The following is a 26,738-nucleotide window of genomic DNA, read 5'->3' as shown; positions in this document are numbered from 1 at the left end:
CGAATAAATCTTATAGAGGAGATATTGCGTCTTATGGCAAGAAAGTAACTCTTGCGCTCTAATATGTCCCTAAAAGGAAGAAAGATGAAGGTGAATCATCTAATCTCCAAACTAACATGCTAAAGGAGTTAACTCTTACGGTAAAACGAATTGTGGTAGTAAAGTTGTCCTCAAAGCCACTTGTAGGGTTTGTTGCCCAAAATCGTTTGCAGAATGTGGCACTCCCTACAAAGCGAACAGATGAAGGTTTTGATCCTAACACTTACATGCTATTTGAAAAGGCTGGATACAATCCCAATGAGCCGTTAAAGTTAGGGAAGCTCCCATCAAAATCTGCGATGAGGAAACCACGTGAAGGTTTGGGATACAAGCAACCGTCACTAGTGTGCATCTCCATAAGAAGAGAGAGCAGCAATTATATCACCGTACAAGATGAATTTGTCGCTTCTAACAAGTCTTATGTCTTTGATCGACTTGGAAAATCAACTATGAGGACTTCCATGTTTGAGATATTGGGTTCATTAAAGAAAGGGAATAAGTTCTAGAGAAATTATCGAAATACAAGAACACCCGCTTTGCCCAAAATTCAGAAGATCTCTAAGGACTTCCAAAGTCTGGTTCCATCTAGAAAGAGGCGACAAACAAAAGTCATGGTTTCGTGTGATGGGGTACTAAATGTGAAGCCATACACTATGGTGTACACTAAAGAAAGCGATGAAGACGAAGTAAGTGTGTGTTCTTCGAATCATGTCACTGCGCAAGGCGAGCACGGTGTTTCATCTCTACTAGAGGATGACGAGAAATTGGAGGATGTTTCACTATGTTATCACATATCTTTCAATGATGGGGACCCTCAAGAAGATGAAGATGCGAAAGATACTCCCTTGGAACTTGAAGAAGGGGTGAAGGCAACAATTGATTCCTTAAAAGAAGTTAACCTTGGCGCAGATTAAGAACCAAGGCCCACATACCTAAGTGCTTTACTAGCAATCGATGAAAAAAGCACTTATATCGAGTTACTCAAGGAGTTCAAGGATGTCTTTGCTTGGAGTTACAAAGAGATGCTTGGCTTGGACCCTAAAGTAGCAGTTCATCACCTTGCAGTCAAGAATGGCGCTCGTCTTGTTAAGCAAGCCCAAATGCGCTATAGGCCAGACATGGTTCCCTTGATCGAAAGTGAAGTTAATAAACTCATTGAAGCTAGATTTATTCGTGAAGCCAAATACCCAACATGGATCTCAAGTATTGTCCCTGTAAGGAAGAAGAATGGCCAGATTCGGGTGTGCGTTGACTTCAGAGATCTCAACAATGCATGTCCCAAAGATGAATTCCCACTTCTTATTCCAGAGTTGATGATCGATGCTACTATAGGGTATGAGGCAATATCATTTATGGACGGTTCATCGGGCTATAACCAAATTTGCATGGTGCCAAAAGATGAAGAGCTTACTGTATTCCGTACCCCCAAGGGTATTTATTGCTACAAGGTAATGCCTTTTGGCTTGAAGAACACTGGTGCTTCTCACCAAAGGGCTATGCAGAATATTTTTTATGATCTTCTCCACAAGAATGTCGAATGTTATGTTGACGACTTGGTGGTAAAAACAAGAGAGAAGAGCGACCACTTGAAAGACTTGAGAGTGGTGTTTTAGTTGTTCCAGAGGTACCAATTTAGGATGAATCCGTTGAAATATGCCTTTGGAGTTACTTCTGGAAAGATCCTTGGTTTTATTGTCCGACATCGAGGGATCGAAATTGATCAAACCAAAGTGGATACCATTTTGAAGATGCCAGAGCCTAGCGATATTCATGAATTGAAAAGTCTGCAAGGAAAGCTAGCATACCTTAGGAGATTCATCTCAAACCTAGCTGGGAGGTGCCAACCATTTAGTCGCCTCATGAAGAACGGCATTCCTTTCAAGTTGGGACCAAGCTTGTAGCAATGCCTTTGAAAGCATCAAAACTTACTTGATGAAGCCTCCGGTTTTCGTAGCCCCTATACCTGAAAAGCCGTTGATACTATATATTTCAGCACAAGAAAGGTCTGTTGGAGCATTGTTGGGACCAGAAAATAGTGAGGGGAAAGAAAACTCTCTTTACTACTTGAGCAGGATGATGACACCAAACGAGCTGAATTATTCTCCAATTGAAAAGTTGTGTTTGGCACTAGTCTTCTCAATTCAAAAGTTGAAGCACTACTTTCAAGCTCATGTTGTTCGTCTTGTTTCTAAAGCAAATCCCATCAAGTTCGTGATGTCAAAACCTATTCTTGGTGATCGACTAGCGAGATGGTACCTCTAATTTCAACAATTTAAGATTTTGTACATCCCTCAAAAGGCTGTAAAAGGACAAGCATTGGCAGACTTCTTGGTAGATCATCTGGTACCTGATGATTGGGAGCTAACTGATGAACTACCTGATAAGGACACAATGGTCATTGAAGTTCAACCTCCATGGAAGATGTACTTTGATGGTGCTGCGCATCACGGAGGAGCTGGTGATGGCGTAGTATTTGTCACCTCTCAAGGTGAAGTTCTGCACTACTCTTTTACGTTGACACAACTTTGTTCCAACAATGTTGCTGAGTATCAAGCATTAATACTTGGGCTTGAAATTGCTGTTGATATGAAGCAGCTGCAATTGCAAGTCTTTGGTGACTCTTAGTTAGTAGTCAATCAGCTTTTAGGTAGTTACGAGGTGAAGAAACCTGAACTACACCCTTATCACAATTATGCTAAGAAATTGATGGGATGGATTGGTGATGTGATTATTCAACATGTGCCTAGGAAATAAAACAAGAAGGCTGATGCTTTAGCTTCCCTAGCTTCATCGCTAACCCTGCCTAATCAAGCGCAAGTTACTATCTGCCAAAAATGGGTAGTACCGCCGCCAAATGAGGGAGAAAGTGAAAAAAATGAACTGGAGCGTCTTGTGGCCGTTTCTGAAGCTGATAAGGAAAAATGGAGACAACCCATCATCGACTACTTAAGCTATGGGATACTTCCAAAATATTCGAGGAGAAGGACTGAAATTCGTCGTCGTGCAACTCGCTTCCTTTACTACAAAGATACTCTATATAGAAGGTCATTCGGGGGAGTACTCATGTGATGCTTAGGGGAAGATAAATTACTCCAAGCTTTGCAAGAAGCACATTCTGGGGTATGTGTCACGACCCAAACCGATGGGCCATGATGAGTGCCTGAGTCCAACCTCTCGAACACCCCTAAGCATACGTCTAAGATATAAATATGAATTAATGGTAGGTCATGAATAACATCTGCCATTAAACTGCTGAAGCACGTGAATAACATACGTGAGGAAAACATGTCCAAAAGACATATATACATATACATGCGGAATACAGTAGGGTGAGCCGACAAGGCTGCGATAGACAACTAATACATGAGTGTCTACAGACCTCTAATAGAGTGTACAACTATATAAAGGACGGGACTGGGCCCCATCATACCCATATCTACATACAAAAAATAGTGTACCAAAACTAGTAACAACTCCTGATCAAGTGGAGCACACCGGCTCTTGCTGATCAAGGATCCTAAAAAGAGGGACCATCAGCCTGTCTACCTGCACCTGTGGCATGAAACGCAGCATCCCCAGGCAAAAGGGACGTCCGTACGAATAATGTACCAAGTATGTGAGGCATGAAAATCAGTACATAAAGACATAGATGAAACATGGAGTAAAGAATTCCACCTGTGAGTCTAAATAACTTTGTGAATCCTGAAACATTTATAATGTCATGCACGTGCGTATAAATGTCGTATCATGCATAGGTATAGTTGTACATAACATCATCAAGCCTCTGATGGCATCCCATCATATCATCTCGGCCACTGTGGGCAAAATTATCAACATATACCAGCTGATTAGGTGGTGGTGCATATATAACACCGTAACCTTTTCCCACATCCCATATACATATAATATACGCGTATATAATGCCATCTGGTCACGGGTTAATATACATGTATAAATGAATAAAATGCATAAGAAATACATTAGTAAGATTTCTCGGAATGTTATAAGATCAATATGCCTTTCGGATAAACTTTATCAATTACGCATTTTCTAAGACCCATGAACAGACGATGTAATAATAGGACACATGGGGAATCAATAACATAGGCACCCCTAGTACTTCTATGAATAGAGTCATTTATGAAAGTTGTGCATTTTCTCGTTTCGTTGTATCATATGGATCATGCCAAAATGAAAGAAGGGGTAGCCTTAACATTCCTGAGCCGATTCTCTTGAAATCCCTCTAACACACATCAATCGCGATGAAATACGTAACAGCGAGATCGAAATAGGGAAAAATCCGTATGATGTTCTTGAGAAAGATTGCACCGTACTCCCTTAGAATCGCAATTCTCATGTTGCTAAGTAGTCTTGTATGAATTTTGTAGCAAATCATGTTGCTATCATTTTGTATGAGTTTGCTGGAGCAATTTACATTGCTATGAAGATTAGATATGTCTCTCATTATGAATTTTGAGATATCTTTTACCTTAGTGGGTGTGGGCCTCACTTAGGTGATGACTTAGCCAAAAGTCTCTCTAAATGTGCCACCTTATAATGTAAGTAAAGAGTAAAAAATGGGGCATAACTTGCTGCCATGTTTGGAGGGGAGGGGGGGAGATTTTCCACCAATAATTATCCACCCATTTCCTTAATTAACTTGTTAATCTTCCACTAATCTAATAATTAACCAATTACCCACATATTTAAGAATTATCTCAAATTACATAAAATAATAATCACTTTTAACACACTTTTTACACCTTACTATCATGGTCATGTGGTACCTTGTATGGCACTACTCCATAAATACCGGGTATTATAGCTCGAACCGTATTTTATCCCAAATTGACAACCTTCAACGAAACTCATTTTCTTTGATTCGTTTACCCTTTAACCTTCACAGCACTTACTTATCACCTATTATAAGTGGCACAAATGCTTATAACCTCAAAAATAATCTCATTCCCGAGTCTACATCAATTAACTTACGACAAAACTTTAACGTACGAAAATGTGAAATGTAACATCCTCCCCCCCTTAGAGACATTTGTCCTCGAATGTTTAACTCCCCGGGATCTATATAAATTTTAGCAGAGTCACCTTTATAACAGTACTACTACCAACCCTTCCTGTAGAAAACTCAATAATTCAATGCCACATATTGCCACAATCATCAATAACGACAATCGCCTCACACGACCAATGACAATAACTAACACAAAAATCCATACTCGTACCTTAAGGTTGTGATGTCTCAGTCGGATCCTTTTCTGGAAGAGGAAACAAGTGAGGATATCTAGACTTCATGTCTTCTTCGGCTTCCCAAGTCATTTCTTCCACATTATTGTTTCTCCAAAGTACTTTCAGCGAAGCTACGTCTTTAGTCGTCAATCTCCGAACCTGTCTATCTAGTATAGCAATGATAGTTTCCTCATATGATAGATGCTTTGTGACCTAAACATCGTCAACTGACACGACTCTAGAAGGATCTCTGATACATTTACGAAGCATAGACACATGAAATACTAGATGTACAGACTCCAAGTCAGAAGGCAAGTCTAACTCATATGCTACCTGGCCTACCTTGCGTATAATATTATATGGTCCAATGTACCAAGGGCTATGTTTTCCTTTCTTACCGAATCTCATAACGCCTTTCATCGGTGATACATTTAGGAATACCCAATCATCAACTTGAAACTCCAAGTCTCGTAGTCGATTATCCGCATAAGACTTCTGACGGCTTTGAGCCGCTAATAGCCTTTCCTGTATAAGCTTAATCTTCTCGATTGCCTGTTGTACCAACTCTGGTCCTACTAACTTAGTTTCCCCAACATCGAACCATCCTATAGGCGACCTACACTTCCGTCCGTAAAGAGCTTCGTATGGAGCCATCTGAATACTGGAATGATAGCTATTATTATAATCGAACTCAATAAGTGGCAGATGATCATCCCAGCTACCCTTGAAGTCTATCACACACGCTCGTAACATATCCTCCAGTGTCTAAATAGTACAGTCAGCATGTCCATCTGTCCGGGGATGAAATGTTGTACTAAGACTTACCTGAGTTCCCAATCCTTTTTGGAAGGACCTCCAGAATTAGCTGTAAACTGAGCTCCTCTATCTGAGATAATAGATATAGGGACACCATGAATTCGTACTATCTCCTTAATGTAAATCCTTACATAATCCTCTACGGAATATGTAGTCCTAACAGGAACAAAATGGTCTAATTTTGTAAGTCTATCAACAATTACCCATATAGAATCGAACTTACGCTGGGTACGAGGTAAGCCTATGATAAAATATATATTAATTACTTCCCATTTCCAAGTCAGAATTTCTATAGCCTGCAATAATCCACCGAGTTTTTTATGCTCAATCTTAACCTACTGGCAGTTAGGGCACTGAGCAACAAAATCCGCTATATCCTTTTTCACTCCGTCCCACTAATATATTTCCCTGATATCATGATACATCTTTGTTGCTACTGGATGGACACATTAGGGACACATAATCGTCCTCGATATCTAAGGACTCCATCTCTTGTAATCTCAAATGGTGTATTCTCCTTCTGAGGGGTTGTATCCCTGCAATGAGCTAACACAAGATCCTCGTACTAGTGTTCCTTCACTTCAGTTACTAAAGTGGATGTTGTCGTGTCCTGAATAGTAACTCCGGTATCACCTGAGTCCAGTAATCGAACTCCAAGACTAACTAGCTGATAAATCTCATGGGCTATCCCCCTCTTCTCTGGCTGTAAATATGATAGGCTACCCAAAGATCTACGGCTGAGGGCATCGACTACTACATTCGCCTTCCATGGATGGTATAAAATATCAACGTCATAGTCTTTCAGTAGCTCCAACCATCTCCTTTGACGTGAATTCAATTCCTTTTGCTTGAAGATATACTGAAGGTTCTTATGATCCGTATAGATATCAACATGAATGCCACACAAATAGTGCCTCTACATCTTCAGTGCATGAATCACCGCGGCTAACTCTAGATCGTGGGTCGGGTAATTCTTCTCGTGCTTTCTTAGTTTTCTAGAAGCATAAGCTACAATCTTATCATGCTGCATCAATACATAACCCAATCCAATGCCCGAAGCGTCACAATAGATAGTATAACCATCGGTCCCCTCTAAGAGCGTTAGAATCGGTGCTGGAGTTAATCTGTCCCTCAATTCCTGGAAACTCCGTTCGCAAGTATCAGTCCATTGAAACTTAGCTCCCTTCTGAGTCAAATTTGTCAATGGTGCTGAAAGGGAACAAAATCCCTCTACGAATCTCCTATAATAATATGCCAAGCCGAGGAAGCTACGAACCTCCGTCGGTGTCGTAGGTCTAGGCCAAGTCTTTACTGCCTCAATCTTTTGTGTATCAACCCGGATACCTTCACCTGAAATAATATGCCCAAGGAAAGCTATAGAATTCAACCAGAATTCACATTTAGAGAGTTAGGCGTACAACTTCTCTTTTTGTAGAACTTTGAGCACAATACGCAATTGATCTGCATGCTCAGCCTCTGAATGAGAATAAACCAATATATCATCGATAAATACAATCATGAACAGATCTAGAAAGGGTCTGAACACACGGTTCATCAAGTCCATGAATACTGCTGGGGCATTGGTCAAACCGAATGACATAACAAGAAACTCAAAATGCCCAAATCTGCTCCTGAATGTTGTCTTAGGAATATCTTTCTCCTTAACCCTTACCAGATGGTACTCGGACCTCATGTTTATCTTTGAGAAACACTTGGTACCTTGCAACTGATCAAATAAACCATCAATCCTCGGGAGCGGGTACTTATTCTTGATCGTCACCTTATTCAACTGTCTATAATCAATACACATCCGCAAGGAACCATCTTTCTTCCTCACGAATAACACAGGTGCTCCCCATGGTGATGTACTAGGTCTGATAAAGCCTTTTCCAAGTAAGTCCCTTAGTTGTTCCTTCAACTCTCTCAGCTCTACAGGTGCCATTCTATAGGGAGGAATAGATATTGTCTGAGTATCTGGTAATATGTCAATAGCCAACTCAATTTCTCGCTCTGGCGGAAGATCTAAAAGCTCATCGGGAAAAATATCGGGAAACGCATTAACCACAGGGATAGATTGAATGGTTGGTGACTCTACTTTCACATCCTGAACCCGAACTAAGTGATAAATATATCCCTTTCTAATCATCTTCCCTACCTTGATAAAGGAAATAAACCTACCTCTCGGCGATCCCGTATTACCTTCCCACTCCAAACCAAGCTCCCCTGGAAACTGGAATCGAACCATCTTTAATCTACAATCAACGTTGGCATAATAAGTAGCCAACCAATCCATACCCAGTATAACATCAAATTCTACCATATCTAACTCAATTAGGTCTGCTAGTGTAGATCGACTATGAACTACTACTGTACAATCTCTATATACCCGCCTAGCTATTACTGGATCCCCAACAGGTATGGATACCTCAAAGGTTTAACCAACTCAAGTTCTATTCCAAACTTACTAGCAACCAACAGAGTAATATATGATAAGGTGGAACCTGGGTCAATCAATGTATATACATCATATGAGGAGACTGATAATATACCTTTAACAACATCAGGTGACGACTCCTGATCTTGTCGACCTGCTAATGCATAAATGCGGTTTTGAGGACCGCTCGAGCTAGATGCTCCACCTCTGCCTCTACCACGATTGATTGGTGCTTGTGAACCTTGCCTAGGGGGGCGTACTGATGATGACGAACCAACTACAGATCCCGCTGGCTGAACTATGCTTGTACAACCTCTCGTCGGACAATCTCTCATAACGTGGCCTGGATAACCACAAGTCTAACAAACACTCAACCCTTTATGGCACTGCCCGACATGCTGCTTACCACACTGAGCACATCATGGCAAGGGCGGCCTCATCTGACTTGACTCACCCCTATACTGAGAACTTGAGGCCCTGAAATTCTGACTAGGCCCTAAATATATGGAACGATCAAATCTCCTATAGGCAAACTGATGGGGTGTGCTAGCTGATGGCTAGGTTGGATACCTCGGGTATTGTTGTCTCTGACCACCTCGAAACACACCAGAAGGACCCGAATATCTCGCTCTCTTACTCTAGCCCCTATCAAGCTCACGATCGGCCCTCTACTTCTATTTACGCTCCTCTACACCCTGGGCGTATGCCTGAATATGAGAAATATCCATGTCTAGCTTAAGTAACACCGACATACAGTCGTTAAGCAGGTGCGGCTCCAACCCCATCACAAACCGGTGAACCCGATCCTCCATCTTAGCTACAATAGTGGGAGCATACCTAGACAAACAATCAAATTGAAGGTTGTACTCCCGAACACTCATATTACCCTGTCGAAGGGTCAAGAACCTATCAACTCTGGCCTGTCTAAGCTTTGGTGGCATATAATGACGAAGAAAAGCCTTTGTAAACTCATGCCATACCACTAGAGGGCATCCTCACCTCTGGACAACTCCCAAGACTCGTACCAATTAGCTGCAACATCCTGAAGTATATAGGAAGCTAGCTCAACTGACTCAGTCGCAGTGGGCTTCATTACCCTCAAAGTCTTTTGCATCCTATCGATAAATACCTGAGGGTCCTCATTTGGATCTGCTCCAGTGAATACCAGAGGGTCCAAATTAATGAAATCACGAACCCTTGCACTGATGGCCCTATCTGCATGACCAATACCTACTTCCTGACGCCGAGATTATGCGGCTACTAATCGGGTCAATAGCTGAATAACATCTCTCATATCCTGACTCGGTGCACCTGGCTGAGGAGCTGGATGTACAGGGGAAGGCGCTGGAGCTGGTGCCCCTCGGAGCTCCTCTGGAGAGGGCGGGGTATGTGAAGTCTGAGATGGAATCTCACTATGAGAATCTCCCCGAGCCCTGGTAACTCGTGGCACTCGACTAGTAGTCTCACCAGCCACGGACTTGCCCTTTTGGGCGACTGTAGCTTTCTTAGGAATCGCTGAAACATAATATATCGTTAGGGAAATGAATCCTTATATCGCACGATCGAAGATGAGAAAGGAGGATAACATCCTATATGTCCTGTAGCCTCCTGTTTATAAATGTGGTGTACAACACACTCATAAACAAGACTCTACTAGACACGGTCTGTAGGCAACCCTAGGACAGAACTGCTCTGATACCACTTTTGTCACGACCCAAACCGATGGGCCATGACGAGTGCCCAGGTCCTACCTGTCGAACACCCTTAAGCATACATCTAAGATATAAACATGAATTAAGGGTAGGTCATGAATAACATCTGCCATTAAACTACTGAAGCACGTGAATAACATACGTGAGGAAAGCATGTCCAAAAGACATATATATACATGCAGAATACGGTAGGGCGAGCCAACAAGGCTGCGATAGACAACTATATATATCCAAAACTGGAAGCCGACAAGGACACATACTATCCAACTATACATGACTGTCTACAGACCTCTAATAGAGTGTACAACTATATAAAATACGGGACTGGGCCCCATCGTACCCATATCTATATACCAAAAAAATCGTACCAAAACTAGTAACAGCTCCAGATCAAGTGGAGCACACCAACTCTCGCTGATCAAGGATCCTAAAAAGGGGGACCGTTAGCCTGTCTACCTGCACCTGTGGCATGAAATGCAGCGTCCCCAGGCAAAAGGAACGTTAGTACGAATAATGTACCGAGTATGTAAGACATGAAAATCAGTACATAAAGACATAGATGAAACATGGAGTAAAGAATTTCACCTGTGATTCTAAATAACTTTGTGAATCCTGAAACATTTATAATATCATGCACGTGCGTATAAATATCGTATCATGCATAGGTGTAGGTGTACATAACATCATCAAGCCTCTGAGGGCATCCCGTCATATCATCTCGGCCATTGTGGGCAAAATCATCAACATATATCAGCTGATCAGGTGGTGGTGCGTATATAACGCCGTAACCTTTTCCCACATCCATATACATATAATATATGCTATATAATGCCATCTGGTCATGGGTCAATGTACATGTATAAATGAATGAAATGCATAAAAAATACGTTAATAAGATTTCTCGAAATGTTATAAGATCAATATGCCTTTCGGATAAACTTTATCAATTATGCATTTTCTAAGACCAATGAACAGACGATGTAATAATAGGACACATGGGGAATCAATAACATAGGCACCCCTAGTACTTCTATGAATAGAGTCATTTATGAACGTTGCGCATTTTCTCGTTTCGTTGTATCATATGGATCATGCCAAAATGAAAGAAGGGGTAGCCTTAACATAACTAAGCCGATTCTCTTAACAATTCCTCTAACACACGTCAATCGCGACGAAACTGCTGGCTGCATAATGGCCGCAGAGTGGAGCAGCTACTTGGGCTATTTATTTTATGTCAATTTTGCGGCCAGTTATGCGATCGCACAACCATTTTGCGGGCTGCACTTTTATTGCAAAATTAGCCTTAGAATTGTTACGGAGGGAGATTCTGCGGCGCAATATGCGACCGCAGAACAGGACTGCGGGCCGCATAACTACCGCAGACCCAGGCAGAGTTTTTCCAGTTTTTGGCACCAAATTACGCAGCCGATATGCGGACCGCATATCCATTCTACGATCGCATATGCGACCGCATACCCTGTTCCAGATCTTCATTTTTGGGTTTTTATAACCCGACCCTACTTCGTTAATTAGACGTTTTATCCCATTTTTGAGCTAAAATCTGACATTTTGAGAGTGAGAGAGCACCCTAGAGTGAGAGAGTGATCTTCAACAAATTGTCCTTCAATTCTTGCCCGAATCTTTGAAGATTAACAAGGAAAACTCACTAGGTCTTCATCCTAAAGGTAAGATTCTACACCCTAACCCTCAATTTCAAATTTTGTCTAGAATTGGGTAATTAGTAAGATAATATTTGGGCATAGGAGTTGTTCATATTGCATGCATGTGTTATCAAAGGGTGTAAGAAGGTTGTGAGCTAAAAATAGTAGAGAATGGGTTGGGGAATGATAGAATCTTTCATAAAAGGGCCTTAAAAACCTTAATGCACACCTAGTGCTTGATAATATACTCAAATGAGCTAGAATCATAATCATCTTTCTAATTTTGGTTCAATTTTTTATATTTCTAAAAGCGATTGAAGTTGCTAACAATTCCGGATCATTTTAGGGTTTAAGAAAGCTCAATTGAGGTATGTTGGCTAAACCCCCTTCTTCTTAGAATCGAATCCCACGGTGTTCATGTAATTGGTGTAAGTCCCAAATTGATCATAATAGAATTGGCTATTCCGAATGTGCTTGTGTTGAAGGATATATGCTCAATATGTATTGTAAATGCTTCATCATATCACATTATCATTGAGAATGTGTTAAAAACATGGAATATGTCTTAAAAATGTTAAGACTTCAAGTCAAGATCGAAATAAAGGTTGTTATGCCAAATTGTATGAAAAGCCTCTATGCGCCTAAGATTCCCAAATTGCTCATATTGAATTTAATGTCTTGAATGGAAAGCCTTATTATGGTTGATAATGATGTTTGAATGTGGAAAGGGGAATTGGAACTATGAAATACGGCCAAGTGCCAAGAATGACTTTATAATTGTGGCCACTAGTGCCAATGAATCCAAAGGATATGAAAGAATTATGATGTGAGATGATTGACTGAAAAAGGTAATGTCTCGGGTGAGACGGCCTAGTCGATCGGGCCATGATCGGACGCCATACCGCACACATGGTGGTAATTGTGCTGGAAATTATAATGAAATTGTGGTTATGGTTGATAAATCAAATGAGACGACCTAGCCGATCGGGTCGAGATCGGACTTTGTGTAAGAATACAGAGGTATTGTGAATTATGGTATATCGGCTCTAAAGATCACCCAACCTAATAACATGGGAATTGACTTGAGAACTTATGTGATCCTTACTTGATATTTTAGTATTGTTTGAAGCTCTTATTGAACTCATGATTGTTTTTCCCCTTGTATTATTATTCATTCTATTGAGATGGTGTTTAGTTTTACATACTAGTACTATTCGATAGTACTAATGTCCCTTTTGCCGGGGGCGCTGCATCTTTAAATGGATGCAGGTGGTTCCATAGCTAGCAATGTTGATTAGCAATAGTGGTACATCCTCTTCCCAACAGACTTGGTGAGCCTCACTTCTTCCCGGGGTCATGTATTGTATATTTTGTTCATATTAATATCACGTTTTGAGGTATAGTTGGGGCCTTGTTACCGGCACTATCATAACACTTTTTTGTATCTTTTAGAGGCTCCGTAGACACTATGTGGGTTGTACATGGGTGCTAGAAAAGTCAAACGGATTATGTTGTGTTTTGATCTCTTGTTCAACTCGAATCATAATTATATGTGTATCTTGAAACTTAAAAATGATGTAACCAATGAGACGATTTCTTATGGTATATATGATCTTCTAATTGTCTAAATTAATGAAATCATGTCTTCTCTTGATCATGGGTGAGTTAGGTAGAAAGTATCTAACAGGCTTGCTCGACCGGGTTCACTCGGTTGAGCGCCGGTCGCGCTCTCCGAGGTTGGGGAGTGACAAACTTGGTATCAGAGCCTAAGATTTTAAAGTATCCTAGGATGTCTCGGAGCTGTGTCTAGTAGAGTCCTTCTTATCAGTGTGTTGTCGACCACATCTATAAGTTGGAGGCTACATGGACATTTTAGGAATGTTAGCCTTCTTCAACACTCCAGATGTGCGATAGAGGTTGACTATGAGATTGTCTTCTAACTCGTGCGTTGAAGTTCAAGGTAAGTTTAAACGCTCTTTTGTTTATTCCTAGTAATATTGTCATATGACATGACAAATGGGTAAATACCTGAATATTAAATAAATGGCACATGTATCATGTTGAATGAATGGTATGTCCATATATGATAAGTATATAGTACCATGAGCATACTTTATATGAGAAGAGTGCTAGAAGTGATTACCCACCTCCAAAGAGGCACTGACGTGATAGATGAGACCTAGGCTTAACTAGTACATGTGGATCGTGTGGGAACTATTACATAGGAACGTGTTATATGAAAGGCATGGCCTGGAGAGTAATGATAAATGTGTAGGTCTCTCACCGGAGATAAGAAGTTATGAAAGGAGAGTCAATTGAACCCACAATGAGAAGACCCTAGCACTATGAATGTTATAAAAATCCCAGGAATGTGCGAAGTTGTGTTACACTCCAAAAAGGATATTGACACGAGGGATTTGGATCCCAAGCCTGTGTGGCTAAATAAGAGTAGAGAACTTATGAGGTTAATACCATGGGGACTTAAATCTCCCTAATAGTCAATCATATACAATAGGACTAGAGATGTGAAGCATATGTCCCTCAAATTGCCAAATGCAAGAGTTGTGTCGAAATGTGAAACATTCACCCCAAGTGGGAAAGGAAGGGACATGGTGAGGCTACTTAAGTACAATAAAACGAGAGTAGGGCCATGTAGCTATGATGCTTGGATATTTTGTTGAAGGCATGTGTAGTCTAGAAAAGTGGTAAGGGATAACGTGATTCTCTGAAAGGATATGCAAATGATAAACCACTAGTACAAAAATAATGTGGAAAATTAAGAAATATAAATTCTTCGTACGTGAAAATATATATGACAGGGTCAACGATACTAAAAACTAAGAGTAAGGTTTGCAAAAGAGTTTTATACTTGTTAGAGTGTCAGGGACAATGGAATCCAAGGAAGTACTACAGATCACATGTGAAAGGCTTGCGAGTTCTTGGAATGAGTTAATCAAGGATTTGCGATTTAGCTAAAGTTCCAAGGCTTTAAGAAAGACAGAACGAGTGGGAGAGATAAATATGATGCTATAATAACCCAAGAGTGCATCTGGACTTGATGGAGAGTCTCTTAAGAATCTTACAAGTAAGTAAGTATTAAGTGATACACAGATGAACACACTTTCCCATGGATATCCCAACAAGTGTCGAGAGGTGAGCAGGATGAATTCCCAACTAAGGGAAAAGACCATGTAACGTATGGAAGAGTGTATAGCTATTCACTAACTAGGAAGAATGAGGGGAGAAGAATTGGAAGAAAATCTATTAATTGAGATGGTCATGGTTATCGCAAAATAGTTTGTATCAGAATGGTGGACTCTCCTAGAGCACAAGTGTTAATAGAAGATATAAATGATCAATTGTAATGCAACCGGCTTGAGTGACATTGAATATCAACTAAAAGATTTAGAGGGAGTTCATGTCTACATATTACATCGGAAAGTGAGACTACTGGTGATGAAGTGGTGGTGTGATAAACTCAATAAACCAGGCACAATGATACTACGAGTTCATGGGAGGCAGACAAGTGTGTGGCATAATTAGGCTGTCAACTATAAAATAAAGGCAAATTAGGATGGGAATGAATGCTCTAGTCACAAAGGAAATATAATACCAGCATATTGTCTGGACCAAAGGGCGATCAAAGAGGGGAAAAAAACAACACAATCTACCCAAAGGAAAAAAAAGGAAATGTTCGAAACAAATTGAGAGAGGATGAACACTTGTTATGAACCAAACATGTTTAACATGATATCTCTTAGGCTGCAATACCAGGAAACACTATTGGTGACAACAATACTGGAATAAGGTGAGTTACTCATCGAGGATGAAATCAGGTGGACTAAGTCCTAACTTATAAGGAAAACAAGAAGTCGTCGTTGAAGAATTTATGAGGGTCTCAAGTTTCAGAAAAGGCCTTGTTCGGGCCAATGACTTTTGTTGAATTGAATATATATGAAGGGTGTTGATATGTGTTTTGGGAAGTGTTTAGCAGTAAAGAGGGATCGTGAGAATGTTCACAAGGGAAGTAGATTGGTTTCTTAAAATCCTATAAGACTTATAAGGAGGAAAGAGGGTGGCTAAGAAAGGTCTGAGCACGATGTTACTTCACATTTGAGGCAATGCCATACAGGTTGATGTTATCAGGGTGTGAGTGCAAGCTAGTAGATGTTATTCATTTGAAACAGATGGTCCTATAAAAAAATTGACCAAGTAATGTCTTTTGTTGAGAAATTTGGAAAAACAAGTTGCAAGTACTAATAAGATAGTAACCGTATCAAGGAAATTTTTGTAGAACTCAATTCCTAGGAGGTCATATGAAAGAGAAATTTGATATAGATGCTCCACTAATGATGCAATGTGGCAAGATGATCATTTATGCCTCTAGACAACCCAAAAAGAACAATCCAACACATGACTTAGGACTTGCGGCTGTGATTTTTGCATTAAAAGTTTGGCGTCATTATTTGTGTGGGGTCCAGGTGGACATATTCACGGACCAAAAGATCCTTCAATATATTTGCAAATAGAAGAAATTAAATCTAAGGTAGAGAAGATGGTTTAAGTTACGTAAGGATTACGATATCGATATTCTATATCATCCGGGGAAGGCTAATGTTGTGACAGATACTCTTAGCCAAATATCTATGGGTAGTTTGGCCCACTTAGAGTCATATAAAAGGTTGTTGGCCAAGGAGGTTCATCGACTGGCTAGTTTAGGAGTTCGTCTTGTGGACTCTAGTGAAAGTGGGGTAATTGTACAAAATAGGGCTGAATCATCGCTTGTTGTGGAAGTAAAGGAGAAGTAACACAACGACCATTGTGAAACGGTTGAAAGAAGGGATTCGTAAACATAAGACCATGGCATTTACTCTTGGCATGGATGATGGTACACTAAGGTACCAAGGGCGGCTATGTGTTCCAAATGTAGATAATCTCCGGGAAAGAATCATGACCGAGGCTCACACTTCTAAGTATTCCATGCACCCAGGTTCTACAAAAATGTATCATGATCTTAAGGAAGTCTATTGGTGGAATTATATGAAGAGAAATGTGGTGGACTTTGTGGAAAGATGTCCGAATTATCAGCAAATGAAGGCCGAACACCAACGGCCTGGTGGGTTGGCACAGAACATAGAAATTCTAATGTGGAAGTGGGAAATGATTAATATGGATTTTTTGGTAGGATTACCATGCACTATGCGCAAGTTTGACTCAATTTGGGTGATTGTGGATCGGCTCACAAAATCAGCATACTTCTTGCCAGTTAAATCTACTGACACAACAGAACAGTATGCTCAGTTGTATATCAAGGAAATAGTCAGGCTGTATGGCACTCCGGATTCTATCATTTCCGATCGAGGGGCTCAGTTCACGGCAAAATTTTGGAAGAAATTTCAGCAAGGTTCGGGTACTCAGGTGAATCTTAGTATAGCCTTCCATCCACAGACCAACGGGCAAGCAAAGCGGACTATTCAGACACTTGAGGACATGTTGTGTTCTTATGTTCTTGACTTAAAGGGTAGCTGGGATGATCATTTGCCACTCATAGAGTTTGCTTATAACAACAGCTATCATGCTAGCATTCAGATGGCACCGTTCGAGGCTTTATATGGAAGGAGATGTATATCTCCCATTGGGTGGTTCGAGATTGGGGAATCAGAGTTGATAGGGCTAGACCTCGTGCATCAGGCTATGAAAAAAGTTAAAATCATTAAGGAGCGGTTGAAGACTGCTCAGAGTTGTCAGAAGTCCTATTCGGATGTTCGTCGTAGGGATTTGGAGTTCAAAGAAGATGATTGGGTATTCTTGAAACTTTCCCCCATGAAGGGTATAATGCATTTTGGAAGGAAAGGGAAATTAAGTCCGAGGTATGTCGATCATTCAGAGGATTGGTCAGGTGGCGTACAAGCTTGAGCTACCACCCGAGATGTCATTAGTGCACCTGATATTCCATGTGTCTATGTTGAAGAAGGTAGTTGGAGATCCGTCAGCTATTGTGCCGGTTGAGACCATTGAGGTAAATGAAGAACTGTCATATGAAGAAATTCCAGTTGCCATTCTTGATAGGCAAGTCTGAAAGTTGAGGAATAAAGAAATTGCCTCCGTGAAGGTGTTATGGCGAAACCAGCAGGTTGAAGAGGCTACTTGGGAGGCCGAAGAAGAGTTGAAAAAGAAGTATCCTTGCTTGTATAAGCTATGTAACTTTTTTATAAAACTGTCGCCTATGAATTTTTGTATCACTTGTTCAGTTAATGTAAAGGTGCTTCTTTCTAAATATATTGTATATGAGGCCACGGTTGGTGTTGTTATGAATTATGTTACGTCATTGGTTTATAGATATGTTTTAAGGATGTGTTTCTGGGGGCTCTCTGACAGGTAGATAGGCCTAGTTACATGGGAAACTCTAGCAAAATTTTTGGAAATTTAGGGAGTTAGTCAAATTTGGGGCTGCTGGTGTGTGGTATGAAAACTGAGTTGCATAAGATGCTAATAGTGAACCTTGACCCTCATTCGAGGATGAATGATCTTAAGTGGGGGAGGATGTAAGGCTCCGTGAAATGTTTCCTAAAAATAGGGTTCTGTGATGCCGGGGTAGGCGTAGAGGTTAAAACCCGGGGTTCCTTGTGAACCGCGATTCGGACTTTTTGGATTGAATAGTGCGCTGGGGAGTTGAAGGAAATATTTGGCAGAAACAGGGATTTTTGCGGCCCATTATGCGGCCGCATAATCACTCTGCATGCCGCAGAATGGCCGCAGAGTAGAGCGGCACTTGGACCATTTATTATGTCAATTTCGAGGCCAGTTATGTGACCGCACAACCATTTTGTGGGCCGTACTTTTATCGCACAATCAGACTTAGAATTTTTGCGGAGGGAGGTTCTGCGGCGCATTATGCAACCGCAGAACAGGTTTGCGGGCCGTATAACTACCGCAGAGCCAGGCAGATTTTTTCCAGTTTTTGACACCAAATTATGCGGCCGATATGCGGACCGCATATCCATTCTTCGATCGCATATGCGACCGCATAACCTATTCCGGAGCTTCATTTTTGGGTTTTTATAACCCGACCCTACTTCATTAATTAGACGTTTTATCCCATTTTGAGCTAAAATCTGATATTTTGAGAGTGAGAGAGTTCCCTAGAGTGAGAGAGTGATCTTCAACAAATTGTCCTTCAATTCTTGCTTGAATCTTTGAAGATTAACAAGGAAAACTCACTAGGTCTTCATCCTAAAGGTAAGATTCTACACCCTAACCCTCAATTTAAAATTTTGTCTAGAATTGGGTAATTAGTAAGATAATTTTTGGGCATGGGAGTTGTTCATCTCGCATGTATGTGTTATCAAAGGGTGTAAGAAGGTTGTGAGCTAAAAATGGTAGAGAATGGGTTGGGGAATGATGGAATCTTTCACGAAATGGCCTTAAAAACCTTAATGCACACCTAGTGCTTGATAATATGCTCAAATGAGCTAGAATCATGATCATCTTCTTAATTTTTGGTTCAATTTGTTATATTTCTAAAATAGATTGAAGTTGCTAAGAATTCTGGGTCATTTTAGAGTTTAAGGAAGATCAATTGAGGTATGTTGGCTAAACCCCCTTCTTCATATAATCGAATCCCACGATGTTCATGTAATTGGTGTAAGTCCCAAATTGATCATAATAGAATTGACTATTCCGAAGGATATATGCTCAATATGTATTGTAAATGATTCATCATATCACCTTATCATTGATAATGTGTTCAAATCGGGTGAGACGGCCTAGCCGATCGGGCCGTGATCGGATGCCATGCCGCACACATGGTGGTAACTGTGCTGGAAATTATAATGAAATTGTGGTTATGGTTGATGTCTCAAATGAGACGACCTAGCCGATCGGGTCGAGATCGGACTCCGTGTAAGAATACGGAGGTATTGTGAATTATTGTATATCGGCTCTAAAGATCACCCAACCTAATAACATGGAAATTGACTTGAGAACTTATGTGATCCTTACTTGATGTTTTAGTATTGTTTGAAGCTCTTATTGAACTCATGACTGTTTTCCCCCTTGTATTATTATTCATTCTATTGAGAGGGTGTTCAGTTTTACATACTAGTACTATTCGACAATACTAACGTCCTTTTTGCCGGGGGCGCTGCATCTTTAAATGGATGCAGGTAGTTCCATAGCTGGCAGTGTTGATCAGCGATAGTGGTACATCCCCTTCCCAATAGACTTGGTAAGCCCCACTTCATCTCGGGGTCATATATTATATCTTTTGTTTATATTATTATCACGTTTTGAGGTATAGATGAGGCCTTGTTACCGGCACTATCATAACACTCTTTTGTATCCTTTAGAGTCTCCGTAGACACTATGTGGGTTGTACATGGGTGCTAGAAAGGTCAGACGGATTATGTTGTGTTTTGATCTCTTGTTCCACTCAAATCATAAGTATGTGTGTATCTTGAAACTTAAAAATGATGTAACCAATGAGACGATTTAGTATTGTATATATAACCTTCCTACTGTATAAATTAATGAAATCATATCTTCTCTTGATCATGGGTGAGTTGGGTAGAAAGTATCTAACAGGCTTGCTCGACCGGGTTCACTTGGTTGAGCATCGGTCGCGCTCCCCGAGGTTGGGGCATGACAGAAACACGTAACGGCGAGATCAAAATAGGGAAAACTGCGTATGATATTCTTGAGAAAGATTGCACCGTACTTCTTTAGAATCGCAATTTTCACGTTGCTAAGTATTCTTGTATGAATTTTGTGCCAAATCACGTTGCTATCATTTTGTATGATTTTGCTGGAGCAATTTACATTACTATGAAGATTAGATATATCTCTCTTTGTGAATTTTGAGATATCGTTTACCTTAGTGGGTGTGAGCCCCACTTAGGTGATGACTTAGCCAAAAGTCCCTCTAAAGGTGCCACCTTGTAATGTAAGTAAAGAGTCACAAATGGGGCATAACTTGCTTCCATGTTGGGGGGGAGGGGGGTTTCCCACCAATAATTATCCACCCATTTCCTTAATTAACTTGTTAATCCCCCACTAATCCAATAATTAACCAATTACCCACATATTTAAGAATTATCTTAAATTACTTAAATTACTAATCACTTTTAACAAAATTTATACACCTTACTATCACAGTCACGTGGTACCTTGTATGGCACTAGTCCATAAATACCGGGTATTATAGCTCGGATCGTATTTTATTCCAAATTGACAATCTTCAACGAAACTCATTTTCTTTGATTCGTTTACCCTTTAACCTTCACGACACTTACTTATCGCCTATTATAAATGGCACAAATGCTTATAACCTCAAAAATAATCTCATTCCCGAGTCTACGTCAATTAACTTACGACGAAACTTTAACGTACGAAAATGCGAAATGTAACATCGTGGGTCACACCAGTTTGGACCAAAGATCCACTTTCATATAAAAAGGGTGGGATATTATTGGCCAACAATGGTAAAAGATTGCTTGGACTGCGCTCGAAGATGCAAGGCTTGCCAATTCCATACGAATTTTATTCATCAACCTCCTAAAGTGTTGCACCCGACTGTTGCATCCTGGCCGTTCGACGCTTGGACATTGGATGTTGTTGGACCACTGCCAAGGTCCTTTGGTGGGCACCTATACATCTTGGCTACAACTGACTACTTCTCAAAATGCGCTGAAGCTGTGGCTCTTAAGGAAGTAAAGAAGTAAAATGTTGCAAGTTTCATCTGAGTAAACATAATCTATCGCTTTGACATTCCTCGTTACATAATAACGGATAATGGCAAGCCATTTGACTATAGGTTTATGAACAAGATCTGTGATATCTTTGGCTTCAAGCAACGTAACTCTTCTATGTACAATGCTGCCGCCAATGGTCTAGCTGAGGCATTCAACAAGACTCTATGCAACTTATTAAAGAAAGTTGTCTCCAAATTCAAACGAGATTGGCATGAACGTATGGAAGAATCTCTATGGGCATATAGGATAACTCACTGCACGACACAAGCGACCCCTTATGCACTCAATTATGGAGCCGAAGTAGTCTTGCCACTCGAGCGTCAAAAACCTTCATTACGATTAGCTATTCAAGAAGGGATCACTGATGAAGAAAATACTCGACTTCAATTAGCAGAGTTGGAGGCTCTTGATGAGAAGAGGTTGGAAGCTCACCAGAGTCTTGAATATTATCAAGCTCGATTGTCTCGCGCCTTCAATAAAAGAGTTCGCATGTGATCCTTTCAACTAGGAGATCAAGTTCTTGTCGTACGAAGAGCCATTATTACTTCCCATAAACTTGTAGGGAAGTTCACTTCAAAATGGGATGGGCCATATGTCGTACAAGAAGCTTACTCAAGTGGGGCTTACAAGCGGGATGAGAATCGGCCCTATCAATGGCAAGTGTTTGAAGAAGAATTATCCTTGAAGTTGCAACGCTCCTTAACACATGAGCCTAAACTGCATGCTACTACACTCCTGGACCACAAGAGTATAAACTGTGTACGGCCCAAAAACAAAGTCCACTAAGTTGAAAACCTCGAAAGAGGCGGCCTAGGCAAAAGTTAGGACATAAAAGAAATAATAATAAAAAGAAAACTCACCCATTCTAAACTACGGTATGACTTGATCCTCTTCACCGAGGTACGTAGGCAGCTTAGAGTTTCATTCTAAGTTCAGTCGCATAAGTTCAAAAGATACATATTGCCCCAATTGTTGACCGAGTGAAGTATGAAGGAAGGTAAAATCAAGCTGAAACGCCATCCTCCTATTCAACTTTGGATCTCATTTGATTTAAAGGGCGCAACCCTCCATGGTAAATTGGTATCTTCAATTGGACAATTTTAGGAGGATGCCAAGGATTTGCATTGAAGTCCAGAGATTCTCTATGTCTTCAGGTTCGCCAAACCTGTAAGTTTTTTTGGTCTCCAAGTTCGCCCTCTGCCCTAAAAAAAAGGGGAAGAGAAGAAGCGTCAAAGGGAACTCAAGTATAAGAAGAAAGATTGCTTGGCACAACATTTCAAATTCAGTGAGACTTGAACCCAAGATATTTTTGAGAATGGAGCTCTTGAATTTCAATTGATGGCAAGTAAAACGTCTTCTGATTTCGAGGCTTCCATATCAAGATACAAAAATTTTGGTGAAGTCGCGCAAATCTGAAATCGTCAGCGTGTCAGAATTATATGTTGACTTTGAAATATTATTGGAAACTATACTTAATATATTAAATTTTGCATTTTGGATTTGGTTTATATTTGGAAGTTTTGTTTATGAAAAATCAAACGGTTCATGATTTCGACGTTTCTACACGAAGATATAATTTTTTTGGTGAGACTGCTCAAATCCGAAATTGACAACATGGTGCAATATAAAGTTGATTTCAAAAATATTATCTGGGACGATTTTGAAGTTGTTTGATCGAGAATTTCAGATATGTTCTAGATTTCGAAGTCTAGATTTCATGAAATCAAACGGTTCATAATTTCAACGTTTCTACATCAGATATGAATTGTTTGGTGAGACTGCGGAGATCTGGAATTGACAGCATGGTGCAACATAAAGTTGGTTTCAAAATATTATCTGGGACGATTCTGAAGGTGCTTGATTGTTGATATCGAATATGTGTTAGAGTTTAAAGTTTAGTTTCTACTAAATCAAATGGCTCATATTTTTGGCATTCTCACATTGAGATATATACTTCCTACTACAAATTTACAAAGATGATGAACAATATTATCTTCAAAGAAAAAGGAGGATGTTTATTCAAATATAGAGAACTTCGAGACATGAACGATAGCAATGTTTTCCAAGTTCAATTTTGTGGATGTCAATACATCATGTTAAGCAAGAAAAATATTGATATTGAATTGCAAGGGAAAAAAGGGTGGGAACATCACTGAAAACACGCAATATAAAGTAAAACAAATGGAGTTTTCATTTCAAAGAATAGTCGCTAATTAACCAAATGCAAGAAAATAAAAATAAGAGGCAAATAGAATACTCTATATAGGCTAATCTAAACGCAACTTGTAATTGACCAAGTCTTTAAGGGTGGCCTCTAAGTGTTGTTTCTTCATCTCCACGTCGGCCAAGTCATCAGTAGTCACCAAGGAAACATCAGAACATCTACGATACTCCTCTTTAGCAAATGAGACTCTAGATTCAATCTCTTCAAACTTTTTCTTGGCAGCATCTCGGAGAGCTCTTAACTGTTTCACCTTCTCCCTGGCATGGTAGAAGTCCAAGATGCATATCTGCTTGATGGATGTGTTTTCTTGGATTTGTATCATCCAAATACCTTGCAGCGCCTTCTCCAGAATACACCACCATCAATGGAACATATGGTAATTTTGGAAGCCTATAGTGCGTCTTGAAGTAGTGATCAAGCCAACTGTATACATAATGAATGGGAAAAGAGATTTTGATATGCTCGAGCTGCGAGGACTTGGAGATCTTGTTCAAGCCATAGTAGATGCTTGCCAAAACCAGGATTGCAAGGCTGAATTTCCATCCATATGCCATCATGCTCGATGTTTTAAAGGTCTTAGGTCGAATGAAATCACCATCGTGAGAGGGAAATACAAATGCACACAACAAACAAGATAAGAATGCCGCCAGATACGTGCCTTCTCTCTTTTCATGTCGCACCCCAAGGTTAGCAAATATCGTCATCCGCGCTAGAGCATGCAACTACTTCTGGTAGAGCTTTAGTAGGATTGTGCGTTGACTTCAAACAGGTAGATTGCTTCTCCCACCTTGCTGGAGCAGGTTTATATCTCAAGTCTCTCTTGCACCAAAATTTAATCCACTTGATAAATGAGACCTTTGGATCATGACTCTCCCTTTCCTGAAGATGGTTAAAGGCGATAAACAGGTATCCACAAGCCCGAGGAGTAAATCTTTCATTCTTCTCATTAACACCCGTGAGTTCGATAGTTTCGGGCATAACTTCTTCGTAGGGAGAACCTCCAATAGGTAAACCGCCAATGGTATGTAAATCCCAAAGGGATATTGATAATTCTCCGGCTAATGTAAGTAAGGTATTTGTTGTGGGACATCAAGCTTCAAGAAACGCTTGCTTGATGTTTGAGTTTCGATCATATGTAAATAAAGAAGCATAGATGGCATCATAAATTCTTGCTGTCTTCAAAGCCCGTTGACTTCTGCCAAGTTTGTCCTCAGCCCACTCCCAATATCCCGGGATATGATGATATTCAACGTCAATTCTCAAAGTATCTCCCCAACGTATCTCCCCAACGTATCTCCCTTTGAATCATGCGTCGTCCTAGGCAAGGAATGGTACTCGCGATATTGAGTTTTCGTTGGTAAGGAGTTTGAAGGGACCATATTTTGGTTGTGCTCTAAAGTCCAATCTACCTTATGGAGGGGATTCTATAGAGGTGGCCACAAATTTGCATATCGACCAGCTAGTGGAGGGTAAGTCAACAGCTTGGTTATAGCCCCTCCATTCTTAACATCGATTATGAGATACTTGCGCTTGGAGATGTGTAGTCTCTGAAGTGAACCATCTCTTCAAAACTGTATAAGCAAAAAAAAAAGATATTAGTAAATATTAAGTCAACGACAATTGACAAAATGAGGAGAAGATTTTAGTCCTTTGTGCTTTGGGCAAATTTCTATATGTGATTAAGAATTTTTCCTTGTATATGTTGTCATGGGTTTAATCTTCTATATGTTGATATGGATTTATCCGTCTGTATGGTGATATGGATTTGTTCGTCTATATGTTGATGGGGATTTGTCCGTCTATATGTTGATATGGATTTATCCGTCTATATAGTGATGTGGATTTGGCCATATATTTAGTGATATGGATTTGTCCGTTTATATGCTGATGTGGATTTGTTCGTCTATATGCTGATGGAGATTTGTCCGTCTATATGTTGATATGGATTTATCTGTCTATATATTGATTTGGATTTGTCCATCTATATGGTGATATGGATTTGTCCGTCTATATGGTGATACAGATTTATCTGTCTATATGTTGATGTGGATTTGTCTGCCTATATGTTGATGTGAATTTGTCCGTCTATATGGTGATATAAATTTGTCCGTCTATATATTGATGTGGATTTATCCGTCTATATGGTGATGTGAATTTGTCCATCTATATGTTGAGGTGGATTTGTCCGTCTATATGATGATGTGGATTTGTTGTCTATATATTGAGATGTATTTGTCCTTATATATGTTGCGAGGGATTTGACCTTCTATATGTTGTTGTAGATTTGATCAGCTATATACCGTGATAAATTTATCCTTATATGGGAAGTCATAGAGTTTCCCGTCAACTTGACACTCAACGACTTTTCTTTTCTTGGCCTACGAAAAAAAACCAAAAACAAAGGGACAATAAAAGAAGACAAACGAAAAAGCGAAAAACTTTTACCTGTCAAAGATGCCGTTGGGACAGTCCTATAGATGCCGCAAATTGGTGTTCAATAAACGTGAGCACATGGGTTTATATAGATTTATAGAAGAGAGCGTTAAAAGTTTGCTTCCGATGTGGGATTAGTTGCAAAGCGGTGAGACTGACTTTTTATCCAACTAGGATTCGACTACTAGCAGTGGCGGTGTTCTAATTGGTGCCAAGAGTGTGGAAGTCTATATTAGCAGCATGTAGTTTCCTTGTTAACCCACGTGAAGTTGGAGATGTTATCTATAATTCTTGTAGAAGTTTCTTAGGAAAAATGCCACATCATGGCTAGGGAAGCTCAAGTCAATATAAATCCCATCTTAATTCTGTGCACTTTATCATCTCAAAATTTCTTGACACTTGGTTTGAAATTACAAAAAAAGAAGA

This window comes from Nicotiana tomentosiformis, chromosome 8 (assembly GCF_000390325.3).
Source record: "Nicotiana tomentosiformis chromosome 8, ASM39032v3, whole genome shotgun sequence".
Taxonomy (NCBI): domain Eukaryota; kingdom Viridiplantae; phylum Streptophyta; class Magnoliopsida; order Solanales; family Solanaceae; genus Nicotiana; species Nicotiana tomentosiformis.
Note: the sequence above shows the minus strand (reverse complement) of the source record.